We start from the raw sequence: 16,463 nt of genomic DNA on the forward strand, positions 1-16,463 counted from the left end.
AGACCTTTAGTCTTCACACACACTCTCTCTCTCTCTCTCTCTCTCTCTCTCTCTCTCTCTCTCCTTCCCTCTCTCCCTCCTTCCCTTCCTCTCTATCTCTACCTCTTGTTTCTCTCCCTCCCTCCACTCCAGATTGCTTAAAAAATGGTTTACAGAATGTATATTGATTTCTTACCCTAACAGACCACTCACTCTGAATGGGGCAGCAGTAGGAATCATTGTTAACATGGTATCCCGGTATCCCGCAAGAGCTGAAGCCTGGCAGTAGTGGCAAAAACCTTTGATCCCAGCACTCAGGAGGTAAAGGCTGGTGTATCTCTGTGAGTCTGGAGCCAGTCTGGTCTACAGAGAGAGTTCCAGAAAAGCCAAGGCTACATACACAGAGAAGTCTGTCTTGAAAAACAAAAAAACAAAACAGAAAAAGAGTAGCTGAAAAATGAGTGCCGACAGCAAGTGGGCAACTACCAAAGGAACTCGAGCCCCTGGCAGCAGCGCATCCGAACATTTTCACCTTGTTTGAAAAACCTCAGGAAAGGGCTAGGAGGATGTTATCACTGTAGAAATGTCTTCCGGTAGGAACTGCTCTCTTAGGGGTCAGATGAGAGAGCTGGAGGAAAAGGAGATGCTCCCATAGACTAGAACTGATAGGTGAGAACAGAGGTAGTCTTTCGTTTATGTCTAAAACTACAGGAGAAGAAACTTGGTTGGGGCTGCCTTGATGTGACGTCCTCTTTTCTCCCTCGGGTGAGTTCAGGTTCCCGAAGTTCAAAAGGTGAGTGAAGGAGTGCAGGTGTGTTTGCACTTGCTGTCCTCCTGTCTCTTAACACCAAGGATTACTTTCATCTATGTGATGCTTAACTTGAATTATACCATGCGTTAAATGACTTTTTTCTTTGTAAGATTTAATTTTCATGCTTCTTGTTTTGTTTTGCATCAGGATGCCCTAAATAGACCTGGCTGTTCTAGAACTCATTGTATAAACCAGGCCGGCCTTGAACACATAGAGATCCCCCTACCTCTTCCTTCTGAATGCTGAGATTAAAGGTGTGGGCCACCACCACTGGCTTTGGCTTTATTTTCAATGTAACTGGGTTCCTGTCATGCCCATTTTATTCATGTGGAAATGGAGGGTATCAGTGAAGCACCAAGTAACTGATAAGTAGAGGAACAAGTCCCTGAATGAGACCAAATACCTAATTCTTCTTTCTACGTTTGCTGAAAGTTGGGAATTCCCTTTCTTCCCTCCCCGTGGATCTCTGTGCTGCTTCTCTCTTCATTTACCCAGTTCCAGAGATAAACGTTTTCCAGACTAAAGGAGGCGTCAGCATTTCTCACTCAACCTGCTGAAAAACAACTGTGGCGTATACTGTGGCCCTCAAGCCTTACCAATAAACATAAACATTTAATCTGACGTGTTTATATATTCATTCATTAAATTAAAATGACTTCATTTGACTTCCTGTGTGGTCATCTCCTTCAGACTGCAAATTACCCAGAAGGAAGAATCAAGTGTGCCTAACCTGTTTCATACATAGCACTCCGTCCATCAGACATAATTTCATACTAAATAAATACATTTTCATGTTAGTGGTAATTGTTCATAATGACACAAATGTGAACCCAAACATATGTTCTAAAGCAATAGCACAATCATGTCGGGACAAAACCACACCTGTCTCTCCCTCGGTCTGTAATACAGTAAAGGTCTATATTATTGCTGGTTTTGCTTTTCTCAGTCTCCCAGCTCCTTTTGATTAGTCCTGGCCTAGAACGTGCTTGATAGATGTCAGTTGTAGAATATTCATAAAAACCTGTCAAAAAATTACATTCTTCTAGCTGGTAGGAAATGGTTCAGTGGTTAAAGTACTTTGCGTGTAAATGTGAGGGCAAGCGTACAGATCCCCAGAACTCACAGAAATGCCAGGGAGGCCCAGCAGGCAAAGCCAGAGGATCCCAGAGCAAAGTGGCTATGAAAACTTAAGTTTGGTTGAGAGGCCCTCTCTCAATGAGTCAGGTTAAAAGGCATTTTAGGACAATTCCTAGCATCAACCTTGGACCACCAACACACATATGTGCCCAAGCCAAAAGAAAAAAGACAAGTAGGAAAAGGGGGGAAATATATGTGTGTGTGTGTGTGTGCGCGCGCGCGCGCGCGTGTGCTAGAGAGCTAAGCATGGTGGCACACACTATAGCCCTAGCCTTCTGGAAGCTGAAGCTGGACGACTGCAAGTTTGAGACAATGAGAGCTGTCAAATGAGACCCTGTCCCTAAGAATAGAAAATACTAAAGTAATATGTTTAAAATTTTTAATGGACATGTAATTCACTGTAGGCTGAGACTGGTCATTCATTTCTTGGCTGCCCAGACCCAAATAATCACACAGAAAATATATTAATTACAACACTCCTTGGCCAATGACTTATGCATATTCCTAGCTAGCTCTTACATCTTAAATTAACCCATTTCTATTATTCTGTATATTGCCATGAGGCTGTGCCCAGGTGAAGTTCCAGCATCCGTCTCCTTTGGCAACTACATGGCATCTTGTTGACTCTGCCTGCTCTCTCTATATATCTGTTTGGATTTCCCTCCTGGCTTTACTTTGCTAAGCCATTAGCTGAAACAGCTTTATTCATCAACCAATAAAAGCAACACATATACAGAAGGGCATCCCACACTGATTCACATATCAAAATCCAACATTAATTTATTTTTTATGTTTGAGTGTCTTATCTGCTTGTATGTATGCATACCAAATGCATACATGATGTCCTTGGAGATCAGAAGAGGGTATTGGATTCCCTGAAAACAGAGTTATAGATGGTTGTGAATCACCATGTGGGTGCTGGGAAACAACCCAGGTCCTCTACAAGAGCAACAGGTGCTTTTTACTGCTGAGCATCTCTCCAGCACAGATTCTAAGCCGGGCATTGGTAGCACACACCTTTAATCCCAGCACTTGGGAGGCAGAGGCAGGTGGATCTCTGTGATCGCTGTGAGACCAGCCTGGTCTATGGAACAAGATCCAGGACAAGCTCCAAAGCTACACAGAGAAATGCTGTCTCAAACAAAACCAAACAAAAAAAACCAAAAACCAAATTCTGCTTATTATACGATCTAGCAATTTTTAGAATATTCAAAATGTGTGTCACTATCTGTAACACCTGAGTCTGTTACCCCCTTGATACAGTTCGTGCCTCACTGTACCATATGCGAGCCGGGCAAGGGCCTGGAGATTGAAAGAACAAACAAGAGACCTGGGTCATTCGAAAGGAGATCAGCCAAAGGCCGTTTATTCAACCTTGTGGAAATCCTTATATATCTAGCTGCTGCACAAGGAGTTCCCCCCAGACAGGTGGGAAATTGCCACACCCAAGATGGAGTAAACAATGCCCAACAGCTAATCACCAGGCGGGGGCAGAGGAAGTTTAGGAACAAACAGAAGGTTTTAGTTGGCCTCAAGATGAACCCCAGGAGCAGGGGTAGACCTGGGCCCTACAACTATCCACATTTTCTGATTGTATAATATTTTTTTTATTGTTCTCTGCCTATTAACAAGTACCTTTTCCAGCTCCTGGCAACCACCAATCTCTTTTTCTGTCTGCATAGATTTGCTTTATACATTATCATAAATTATTATTATAAAAGAGTGCACATTATCTTTCTTTTTCTTTTCTTTTCTTTTTCGAGACAGGATTTCTCTGTAGCTTTTAGAGCCTGTCCTGGAACTAGCTCTGGTAGACCAGGCTGACCTCGAACTCACAGAGATCCGCCTGCCTCTGCCTCCTGAGTGCTGGGATTAAAGGCGTGAACCACCACCACCCAGTTTATCTTTCATCATTGCATGGGCCTAGTACCATAGTTGAAAAAATGATGTAATACAATTCTAAAGTTATACCTAAGTGTACAGTCTTGGTCAAATTGAGCATTTAGGAAAAATTTTGTCTTAAGGAGTTTCTTTTTTATTTTATGTATTGGATCCTCTGGAGCTGGGGTGACAGATGGCTGTGAGCCATCTGATGTGGGTGCTGAGAACCAAATTACAGTCCTCAGAATAAGTAGCAAGCGTCCTTAACTACTGAGCCATCTCTGCAGCCCCAGAAAGTTAAGTGCTTTTCTTTGTTTGGTTTGTTTGGTTTTTGGAAGCAGGATCTTACTATGTCGCCCTGGCTGTCCTATAACTCACTATGTAGACTAGGCTGACCTCAAAGTCACAGAGATCAGTCTGCCTCTAGGAAAGATAAATTCTGTCACAAGATGCCTTCTCTGAAAAGCATGCTCTAAGCAGAAGTTTAACGTGCTGACTGTTTATTAGAGAATGCCTTCAAGATCCACACCCGTGGAAGGAAGGACTTGGAAAAAGTAGCAGCTGAAATCCACAGAAAGCCAGCTATGGGAGCTTAGAATTAACATGGACAGCATTGCCACCTCTTAGACCTGAAATCTCCCAGGTGCTTTCAGTCAAAATGGAAGGACCAGGCAGATGCCATAACAGGCGTCTTCTTTGCTTAAGTCTTCTCTCAGAGATCAGACCTCAATTTCAGTGTCCTGAGACTGAACAAGCAGTTTCTGAGGAAAAGCCGCAAATAAAGGACAATCCATCTCCAACACCCTCAACAGCGAGCCGGAGGCTTGGTACATGCAGAACTAGGCCAGGCCAGGCCTAAACCGGCTTCCACAGCAACTCAAGGTCTGGGCCTCCCAGGTCTGCTCCCAAATTAAAAACTATAGCCCTGACTGACCCCTAGCTAGTCCTAGCCAATTAAAACGTACTAATATGATTTCTGCTTGCTTAAGCCAATCACATCTAAAATGACCTAACTTCCTTAGACATTCTCCTCAGCAAGGCTTGAAAGAAACCCCCAGTCACTTCTTGGGGTCGCCACCATTTTGCCTTTTTGTGGGATGGTTGACCCAGCATGCTGGAATATTAAAAAAAGATTTTGTTTTTGTATTGAATCTGGTTTCTTGGTGGTCTTTGGGGGTCTGGGCTCTGGGTAGAACAAAAGTCATTATACAAATAAATCTGATCATTTCACACTGTAATTTTCTCCCATATCTCCTAATGCAAGAGTGAGCTTTCAGACTTGAATAGTTCCTTATTCCCATGTTAATGATAAAAGTATACTCACTTCTTTTACTTCTTCCAGTAACATTTGGTTTCACTAGCCCACATTCTGCTTAGAACATAGACTAATGGAATCCAGAACTTGACGTAAAAATCCAAAGTCTAGGCCAGGCATGGCCTAGTCCCAGCCCTCTGGCAGAGGCAGGCAGATCTCTGTGAGATCAAGGTCTAGATAGTGAGTTCTGGCACAGCCTCTGTCTCATGTAGACTCTGTCTCAAAAATCAAAACAGAGATATAAAAAAAAAATTTAAAAATCCAAAATCTTGAACCAGATGTGGCAGTGCACACCAGATGATCCCAAGTTTCAGGTCGTCTTTCAGAACATAGCAAGGCCTTGACTTAAAGAAAAAAAAAAAGAGTTTCAAAATTGGCAGAAGGTCAATAGGATTTTTCCTCTGTTCTGTGCTAGTGATGGGGACACATTTTTTTTTTAAAGATTTTATTTATTATGTATACAGTGTTCTGCCTGCCTGTATACTGCAGACCAGAAGAGGGCACCAGATCTCATAGATGGTTGTGAGCTACCATGTGGTTGCTCGGACTTGAACTCTGGACCTCTGGAAGAGCAGCCAGTGCTCTTAACCTCTGAGCCATCTCTCCAGCCTCCAATGGGGACATTTTTATATACCATAAAACCACTTCAAGTTGGATGGTTGTGCACATCTTTAATCTAGGACTTGGGAGGCAGAGGCTAGCGGATCTCAGTGAGTTTGAGGCCAGTCTGGTCTATAGAGCAAGTTCTGGGACAGCCAGCGCTGTTACCCAGAGAAACCCTTATTGTAGGTGGCTTGCTCATTTCCCGGCTGCCCAGACTCCTGAAATAATCACTCAGAAACTATATTATTTGTACTGTTTGGACAATAGCTTAAGCATATTTCTGGCTTATTCTTACATCTTAAACTGACCCATTTCCATTATTTTATATTTTACCATGAAGCTCATGGCCTACCAGCAAGGTTCCAGCTGGCAGCTAGCATCTTTCCCCTCTGGCAGCTCCAGGGTATCTCTTGACTCCACCTTCTTTCTCCCAGCATTCAGTTTAGTTTTCCCCACCTACCTCTACTCTGTCCTATCACAGGCTAATGCAGCTTCTTTATTCAATAACCAATAAAAGCAACACATATACAAAAGAATTTCACACACCATTTCCCCTTTTCTGTTTAAATAAAAAGGAAGGTTTTAACTTTAACATAGTAAAATTACTTATAACAAAGCAGGTATCAAGCAAGAATTATAGCTGCAATGTTTATATCTACTTTATCTTTATCACAACTAAGGAAAACTATAACTATCTATTCTTCAACTCCATCAAAGACTCCAGAAGTATATAATATTACCTAAATAAACAGAAAGTGCATTGTAGGCAACTTCCAAAACTCTAGAATTGGTAGAGACATCTCGCAGCCTGGACCCAAAGTTCTTCTATAGTGTTGCAGGTACTCATCTTCAGCCTACTGACCCGTAGTATCTGGCACACTTTTCCATGAAGCAGGAAATTTCAAAGTCAGTTCTGCCTATATTGGCAGTTTGTCGGTCACTTTCTTCTGTGTCCTGCAGAAAGTCTTGCAGACTCTTCTATAAAGCAGGAACCCAAAGAACTGTCTTGCCTTCCTCAGGAGGTTAAGCAATCATTTTTTTGTGGGTCCTGTAAGTTCAGTTCATAAAGCATACCATCAAGTAGTCCAGGCAAGAGCAGTTTCTTGTCCAAATAGATAGCAAACTCTATAAGGAGCCTCTTTCAATGACCATCTTCCTCTTGATGTAGACTGGTGCTGCCAGGAGCAGATGTGTCTCACTGTAATGAAAAATCCTCAGTTTTTGAAACATTTAAATGCCATATTATGAAGGTCTCTGAAAGATTTGAAGAATTAATTTCTAACTGAAATATATCTCTATATATCTAGAAAATCTAACTAACATGACTACAAGCTTGACTCTTATAGATGATTATCTATTAACCTATATTTCTTAATTATACATTACATTTTTAAATGAGCTGCACAAACACAATACCTTAATCAAGAGCAGAAATAGACATATAACAAAATTGACCTTAAATTTGTATCAATAAACCAAGATTCATACCAATGCAAATTTCTATAGCATATACCCCTTTAAATGTAAAGAAACATTTATAAACAATTATTTAGGAATTTGGGTGTAGTTAACTCTAAATTGCTTCCTGCTTTTTGTTGGTCAAAGTAATTTTGGGGGTGTCACGGCAACCTTCCAGTGGATCTTGGCCCATCAAACAACATTAGTCTGAAAGCAATCCACAGGTTCTCATCCTCTGTGGAAACAAAAGAAGAACCTCTTTTCCAAAGTACCAAATCATTAGACCCATATTTTGAAATCAAAAAACCTTTAAAGTATATATGTTGCTTAGCTTAGCAGCCCGTACAATGAAATGTCTCTCTGTACTTAGCTCCTCACAGTCAAAAAATTAAAAGCAAACATAATAATATATATAATCCAGACTCTCTGTGTATACTTCATCTTTATGTGGCTTATTTTTCTTACTCTATTACTTTTTCTACAAGTTTAATATTTATTTTATTATCTTTACTTCCTTAATCTATGACTGTCTGTACTCTTTTATATTATATTTACCGTCTCTTTACTCTTTTTCTTCTCTCTCCCAAACCTACGGACATTTTTTAAACATACTGTGTCTTGTTTAGAGGTCTTTTCTGTCTAAATCTGTCCTATTGTGTATCTGAAATCCCTTTCTGTCCAGGAACACTTCTTAAAATGTTAAGCAATGTTACTAAGACTAAAGCTTCTTTGACTTTTGGCTCTGCCCAGTTCAACATGTTGGAGCTCTGTTTATTGCCCCTGAGAGTCATTCTCTTGACCCCAGATCCAGGGTCGGGTAGCAGCAGGTCTGTGTTGCCATTAAGCACCAAACCCCATTTAAATGCTCTGTAGCCGGACCTCCCAAAAAAGTCCGAGTTCATGCTAGCAGCATGGCCCAGGAAGCCACCATTTCAAAACTGCTGTTTTTTTGTTTTTTGCTACCACTGGAATCAGGAAGACCTCTCTTAAAGGAATCATGCCTCTGCTTGCTTCTAGCAAACAGAGCAAGAAACTGCGTTAAACTCTGTTGTTTTGTGTGTCTAGAATTTCTTTTCAAGCTCTCTCAGGTTTTTATGTGGTTGTAGTTATCCATGTTGGTGTACCAATCTGTTGTTGTAGGCTGCTTTTTTGTTTCCTAGCCAACCAGACTCCTGAAATAATCACTCAGAATTTTTATTATTTGCAATACTATTTGGCTAATAGCTTAAGCATATTTCTGGCTTACTCTTGTATCTTAAATTAACCCATTTCCATTTTTTTTATTTACCATGAGACTCATGGCCTACCAGCAAGGTTCTGGCTGTCAGCTTGTGTCTTTCCCCTCTGGCGACTGCATGGCATCTCTTGACTCCGCCTTCTTTCTCCCAGCATTCAGTTTATCCCCCCCCCTACTCTGCCCTATCACAGACCAATGCAGTTTCTTTATTCATTAACCAATAAAAACAACACATATACAGAAGGACTTCCTACACCAAACCCTGTCTCAAAAAACAAAACAAAACAAATCAACTTTTATTACTCAGAATCAGGTCAGGAATCCAGGAGCATTGTTAGCTGGATACCCCCATTAAAGGTTTCTGCAGTCAAACTGCCAGCTAGGCTGTGGTCTCATGAAAAGATCCAAAAAGATCTGCTCCCAGGCTTTCTTCCCTGGCCTTATTCATGAGCTGTTAGATTAACTGAAGGTCCAGTTCCTTGGTGATGAGCATCCTCTCTCAGCTCCACATGCACCTTCTCCATAAGACTGTTAGGCTAACGAGCGAGCCAGGCACTGACTAAAACCATGCATGTACCTGCTGCTTCCTCACATCAAGTGGGAGGGGGCTGGGGAAAGGGAGAACATGGCAAGATGGATGTCTCAGTCTCGTGAGTGCTGTAGACTGAGCCCAAGTCCTTGCACGCACCATGCATGTCCTCTATTTCTGAACTGCTTCGCCAGTTTTTCTTCTGACTTTAAAGGAATTTTATAATGTTTGATGTTCCATTTCCCCCGCTTAATTTCTTCAATTGGGCCTCGAATAAAAACCTTTTAGGATCAATATCATATAGGTGTAGCCACAGCATCAACAGGGCTTGGGCTGTTTTAGCAAGTGTTCACCCTCGGCAGCGGGCAGATCCACCACCACTGCAGCCTCAGGGCAGTAGATGCAGCACCTTACCTCCTTTTTGCTAGCCTGCCTGTGAGAAGTCACTTTGGATGACAGTTACCAAGTATGGACATTACCCTTACTTCTAAGTTGTACTTCCTTCAACTGCAGAAGAGCTGCCTATTGTTTTTTGAGACAGGGTTTCTTTGTGTAGCCCTGGTTGTCCTGGAACTCGTTGTGTAGACCAGATGAACTCAGAAATTCATCTACCTCTGCTTTCTGAGTCCTGGGGTTAAAGGCATATGCCACCACTGCCCAGCAAGTTACCTATGCTATGGCCTGCCCTACCCTGGCAGAACTTTTACACACTGAGCTGTGGGGAAGTAGCATGGAGATAGACCCAGGCCAGAACATCTCACACTCTCAGACTCTTAGCAGGAGCCCAGCAGTTCTTCAGGCATAAAGCCTTCTCAGATCATTCGTGTCTGTGGTCCATTTTCAGAGCACAGATCACTGTTTAGGAGAAACTTGTACATCTTTATACTTTTGATTTTTTTGAGGGATTGGACTTGCTGATCTCTTCAGTTGGCCATAATCACAAGATTAATTTTGGATCTCAAATAATCTAGAGAAAAAGTTGAGATTTTGGGTGTACCCAAGCTGGGTTTAATGGTGCACACCTTTTGCTGAGAAGTAGAGGCAGATGAATCTCTATGAGCTTGAGACCAGCCTGGCCTACATAGTGAGTTCCAGTTTAGTCAAGGTGATACAATGAGAATCTGTCTTAAAACAAACAAACAAAAGTATATCCCAAGAGAATGTCTGCAAAAGAAAATTTCTAAAAAATTGAGCCGGGCGGTGGTGGCGCACGCCTTTAATCCCAGTACTTGGGAGGCAGAGGCAGGTGGATCTTTGTGAGTTCGAGGCCAGCCTGGTCTACAAGAGCTAGTTCCAGGACAGGCTCCAAAGCTACAGAGAAACCCTGTCTCGAAAAACTAAAACCAAAAAAAAAAAAAAAAAAAAATTGAAAAGAGAAGTTGGATGTGGTGGCTCAGGGCTGGGCAGTGGGGGTGTTTCCAGATTCTTGGACTCTCATTCAAGGAACTGAAATAAATCCCACACAGATTGCCAAGGAGCATGGGAAATTTATCTAAAGCAACACAATAAAGAAGACCAGGAAGCACTACAAGGGGCAGCAGATACTCAAGGGCATTCTTTTATAAAAGTCAAGAGAAGGCGAGTTTAGTTGCTAATGGGTATAGTGAGTGTGGTTCTCTGTTTTTGTTTTGTTTTGTTTTTTTAAATATTTATTTATAATGTATACAATATTCCATCTGCGTGTATGTCTGCAGGCCAGAAGAGGGCACCAAACCTCATTACAGATGGTTGTGAGCCACCACGTGGTTGCCAGGAATTGAACTCAGGACCTTAGGAAGAGCAGGCAGTGCTCTTAACCACTGAGCCGTCTCTCCAGCCCGCGGTTCTCTGTTTTAACTGATAGATTATATAGGTCTTAAAATCATTTTTCTACTGTGCGTGGCCTTAGCCATGATGCATCATATTTTATTCATAGACTTAAGATAGTGAATAGAATATTTTCCCTAAAAATTCACATAGTTTTGTCTTACTCTATGTGCATCTCAAACCAGATCAGGTTAGATCACTCCCCTGACATATACCATGTACCAGGATATGCTGGGAATATATCTGAATAGAAACAGTGTAACTTTAGTTGTCATTAGGGGCAAAGAGACTGACTGTTGTTCAGGAAGATTGTAGTCTGATGCGGGTCGGTGTGAGATTCTAGGTGCATTGTTCAGAGAGGGGCATGCACTTGCTCTGTGTGTGTGTGTGTGTGTGTGTGTAGTATGTGCAGGTAAAGGATCTAGGTTGCCAAGTGCTGCATTGTATATAATCCAACCAAATACAACCCCAGAGAGCTAAACATGTGCTTTTCTTCCTTGCCTATAATCTTAAGCACTTGGGAGGCTAAGGCAAGAGGATATGAGTTTGTGGGTAGCCTAGACTACATAATGAGACCCTATGTTTTGCTAGTCTGTTTGGTTGGTTTGTTTTTTTTTTATTTATTATGTATACAATATTCTGTCTACGTGCATGCCTGAAGAGGGCACCAGGCCTCATTACAGATGGTTGTGAGCCACCATGTGGTTGCTGGGAACTGAACTCAGGACCTTTGGAAGAGCAGGCAATGCTCTTAACCACTGAGCCATCTCTCCAGCCCTGGTTTGAGTTTTTTTGTTGCTGTTGTTTTGTTTTGTTTGACAGTATATTGCTGTCACCTTGGCCGACCTGGAACTCTCAATGTCTTTTAGACTAGCCTTAAACTCTCAAGGCAGGTGATGATTTCATTTTCCTAGATTGTCATAAATGGTTCTTCCGTTTACTTAAATAAAATTACCTTTCCTAGGAGTTTTTTTTGTAAATTATTAAATTTGCTGCCATGTGTTGATCACCTCTGAGCTCGACTGTGTGTGTGGTTTCTATGGATAGACAGCTGGGACTTTCATAATAATTAATAATGGACCATACTGATCTCTCCTCTTATTATCAACCAAACGCTTATCCCTCCTTTCCCTTCTTCCCCTCCACCTTCTCTTTCCTCTTCCCTCCCATTACACGAAAGAGTTTTAGTTGAATGTTTGCTTTATGTTCCTAAACAATGAATCCCAGGATTCCTCCTTGGTGTCTCCCTTCTTTCTTTGTGCTCCATAATGCCAGCTGAGGTTGTCAATACAATGCAGCCAAACTGATGGATGGGAATGGCTTTTTTTTTTCCTGCCGTTTTCCCAGGGATCTGAGCTGTGCATTAAATCTGGGCTGAATCACTCCACATTTGTTTAGCATTGCTGCAAGGTTCACAGCAATTTCCCCAACTCTGTGAGCATCGATGATCTCAGATCCACCAGCGTGACTGGACCTCATTATCACAGTGTCTGATGTGACTTTGGTGCGCGGTCCAATAAGTCTGACATTTGCCTTTCTACTTGGCATTGCTCATGCTCTTGAGAGTATGACAACATCAGCCAGGACGTTCATGTGCACCATTAGAGCAGCACCGAAAGGCGAAGCAAAGAGCTTATTCACTATTCTGAGTCATCTTTCTTTCTTTCCACCCTCCTGGTGCTAGGGATGAACCTAGGGCCTTGCACATGCTAGGCAAGCTCTCTGCACCTCAATCCACCTCCTACTCATTCACCATTGTTTAGTAATAAACATGACACCAGATCTAAAATATCAAAAGCATAATGTTGAATAGAAATGGCAAATTACAGGGGCTGGGAAATGGCTCAATGGTTAAGAGCACTAGCTGCTCTTTTCTTTCTTTTCTTTATTTTTTATTTTTTGGGGTTTTCAAGGCAGGGTTTCTCTGTGTAACAGCCCTAGCTGTCCCAGAACTGGCTCTGTAGACCAGGCTGATCTCAAGCTCACAGACATCCTCCTGCCTCTGCTTCCCAAGTGCTGCGATTAAAGACATGCACCACCACTGCCTGGCATACTGGCTACTCTTATGGGGAACCCAGGTTTGGTTCCAAGCACCCACATGGTGTCTCACAACCACCTATAACTCCAGTTCCCAGAATCCCCATCTGGCCTCCGCAGGCACCAGGCATGTACACGGGGCACATACATATATGCAGGTGGCTACACATAAACAAATAAATCTTTTAAAAACTTTAAAAGAGGACAAACATTGGCTTTTAGAAAATGCAGGTGACTGCTGTCTAGAATATCTTATTCTACTTCACGGTGTTATGTGAGGCACCCAGAGACCTTGCTCGCCTGTGGTTCATGTAATCTTCCAAAGCCCTTTGTTTTCTTAAGTCTTTCCAGAGAAGCCCTGAGCTGTCATATAGTGAAGCTCTATGTTAGAATGCAAATGAGAACGAGCCTTAGAATACTACGGCGCCCTCTCCCCCTCACCCCGATGGCACTGTGGCACCCATTGATGAAGTTAATTTCAGCACTGCCGTTTATCTGTGTGGGCACCAGTGTTGGGGGTCACCCTAAAGTCAGCTGTATTACCTGCTGGTCCCCTCACCCCTTCATCTTTATTAGCACATGTTTGTTTCCTAAGGCACTGGGAGTCAAAGCCGTGGCTTACTACATGCTGAACAGGTGCCGGAACATTGAGATACAGGAGGAGTGTGTGATGTGTTGATTTTATCTGTATGGATTGTAGCTTTTCTTTTTGATTTTTCGAGACAGGATTTCTCTGTAGCTTTAGTATCTGTCCTGGAACTAGCTCTTGTAGACCAGGCTGGCCTCAAACTCACAGAGATCTGCCTGCCTCTGCCTCCCAAGTGCTAGGATTAAAGACGTGCGCCACCACCTCCTGGCTGTAGCTTTTCTTTTTAAAAATGGCTTTTCTGTAACAAGAGGGATGAATACTCTTTCATGTTGTCTTTACCATTAGGGCTTAGGAAATAATACCCCATAGGGTCTGCTTCAGTATTGCTAAGTATTTCTTGAGGTTCTTTATTTTGCCTTTCGTATTGTTTTGCTTTTTTGAGACAGGTTCTGCTGAAGCCCAGGCTGGCCTCAAATTTATCATGTATCTCTACTTCAACCCCCCCTTTTTTCTTCCCCGTATTATTTTTATGTAGCAGTGATTATTTTATAAACCTAGCCATAAAGCAGGAACTTTCCCCTCCTGTCGTTGTCTTCTGGTGGATTTTGTTTATTCATTGTTGGTTTTGATTTTTGAGATAGGGTCTCGTGTATCCTAGGCTGGCCTCAAGATAACCTTGATCTTCTGAACCGCACTCCCATAATCCACCTCTTAGGTGCTGGAATTACAAGTGTGTGCTACACACACCATACCCTGCGTATGTGGTGCTGGGGATCAAACTGAAGCCTTTTGCATGTTAGGCAGAAGTGCTCTACCAACTGAGCTACATCCCTAGTCACCCTCTGCGTCTTGGGATCATCATTAGAAGTCATCTATATTCTATAAAGCTGTGGTTAGATAAGTATGTTATGCTTTTTCTCTGATAATGTCTCTGGTTATCGGACTCTCAGGATCAGGGTGAAGCACGATTAATAAAATTTCAGAGACAGAAACTGGGGTTCACCTTGAAGGTCAGAAAAGCAAAATAGCCACTGGCTCCTACCTCTACATTAGTTCAAAATGGTGATCCTACCTCCAGAAATCTCAGAATGAGATTAAGACTGAGAGTTGTCTCTGTCACTTTATAATCCTCTCTAGTTCTGGGATTAAAGGCGTGCACCACATGCACCATATGCCTGGTTCTATGACAAGCTACTGTGGCTACTGGGATTAAAGGTGTGTGTCATTGCTGCCTGGTCTGTAAGGCTGGCCAGTGTGGCTGTTTTACTTTTCTGATCCCCAGGCAAGCTTTCTTTATTAAAATACAGAAGCCACTACAATGAGGGTACTGTTCCATACAAATTGCACAAAAGGTAGCTAGTTACTCCCTGACCAGACATTGGGTCCTAAAAATTTAGTCTCATTTATTCTCGTGTCTCTTTTTCCTTGTTGGAGACTGTCGTAGTAGGGTTACTATTACCGTGCTGAAACACTATGACCAAAAGCAACTTGGGGAGGAAAAAGATTATTTAACTTATGCTTTCACATCGCAGTTTATCATCAAAGGAAGTCAGGAGAGGAACTCAAGCAGGAACGGAACCTAGAAGCAGGAGTTGATGCAGAGGCTACAAAAGAATGCTGGCTTGCTCAGTCGTTCTTTTTTTTTCCCCCCTTTTCTTTTCTCTTTTTTTCTTTTTTTCTTTTTTTTCTCTTCTCTTTTCTCTTTTTTTCTCTTTCTTTCTTCAGCCTTTCTTCCTTCCTTCCCTTCTTCTTCTTCTTCTTCTTCTTCTTCTTCTTCTTCTTCTTCTTCTTCTTCTTCTTCTTCTTCTTCTTCTTCTTTCCTTCCTTCTTTCCTTCCTTCCCTCCTTTCTTCCTTTTTAAAGATTTACTTTATGATGTATTCAGTGTTCTGCCTGCATGTATGCCTCAGGCCAGAAGAGGCCACCAGATCTCATTTTAGATGGTTGTGAGCCACCATATGGTTGCTGGGACTTGAGCTCAGGACCTCTGGAAGAACAGCCAGTGCTCCTAACCTCTGAGCCATCTCTCCAGCCTCTGTACATAGTTGAACACGTGTCCTTGTAACACATATGTGTATCCTTTGGATATATACCCAAAAGTGGTATTGCTGGGTCTTGAGGAAGGTTAGTTCCTAATTTTCTGAGAAATTGCCACACTGACATCCAAAGGGGCTGTACCAGTTTACATTCCCACCAGCAATGCAAGAGTGTTCCCTTTACCCCACAACCTCTCCAGCATAAGTTGTCATCAGCGTCTTTGATCTTGGCCATTCTTACAAGTGTAAGATGAAATCTCAGAGTTGTTTTGATTTGCATTTCTCTGATGACTAAGGATATTGAGCATTTCATTATGTTTCTTTCAGTCATTTTAGATTTCTCTGTTGAGAGTTCTCTGTTTAGGTTTTTACCCCATTTTTAAAAATTGGATTATTTGTTCTTTTAATGACCAATTTCTTGAGTTCTTTGTATATTTTGGAGCTCAGACCTCTGTCCAATGTGGGGCGGGTGAAGATCTTTTCCCATTCTGTAGGCTGTCGTTTTGTCTTGTTGACCGTGTCTTTTGCTTTACAGAAGCTTTTCAGTTTCAGGAGGTTCCCTTTATTAACTGTTTCTCTCAGTGTCTGTGCTACTGGAATTATATTTCGGAAGTGGTCTTCTGTGCCAATGTGTTCAGGTGTACTTCCCACTTTCTCTTCTATGAGGTTGTCTTTATGTTGAGGTCTTTGATTCATTTGGACTTGAGTTTTGTGCATGGTGGTAGATATGGATATATTTTCATTCTTCTACATGTTGATATCCAGCTATGCCAGCACCATTTGTTGAACATGCTTTCTTTATTCCATTTGATATTTTTTGCTTCTTTGTCAAAAATCAGGTGTTCGTAGGTGTGTGGATTAATATCTGGGTCTTTGATTCAGTTCCATTGGTCCACCTGTCTGTTTTTATGCCAATACCAGGCTGTTTTCAGTACTGAAGCTCTGTAATAGAGTTTTGCATTGAGTATTGCATTGAATCTATAGATTGCTTTTGGTAAGATTGCAATTTTAACTATGTTAATTCTATCTACCCAAGAGCATGGGAG

Source organism: Myodes glareolus, chromosome 11 (assembly GCF_982192425.1).
Source record: "Myodes glareolus chromosome 11, mMyoGla1.1, whole genome shotgun sequence".
Lineage (NCBI taxonomy): Eukaryota > Metazoa > Chordata > Mammalia > Rodentia > Cricetidae > Myodes > Myodes glareolus.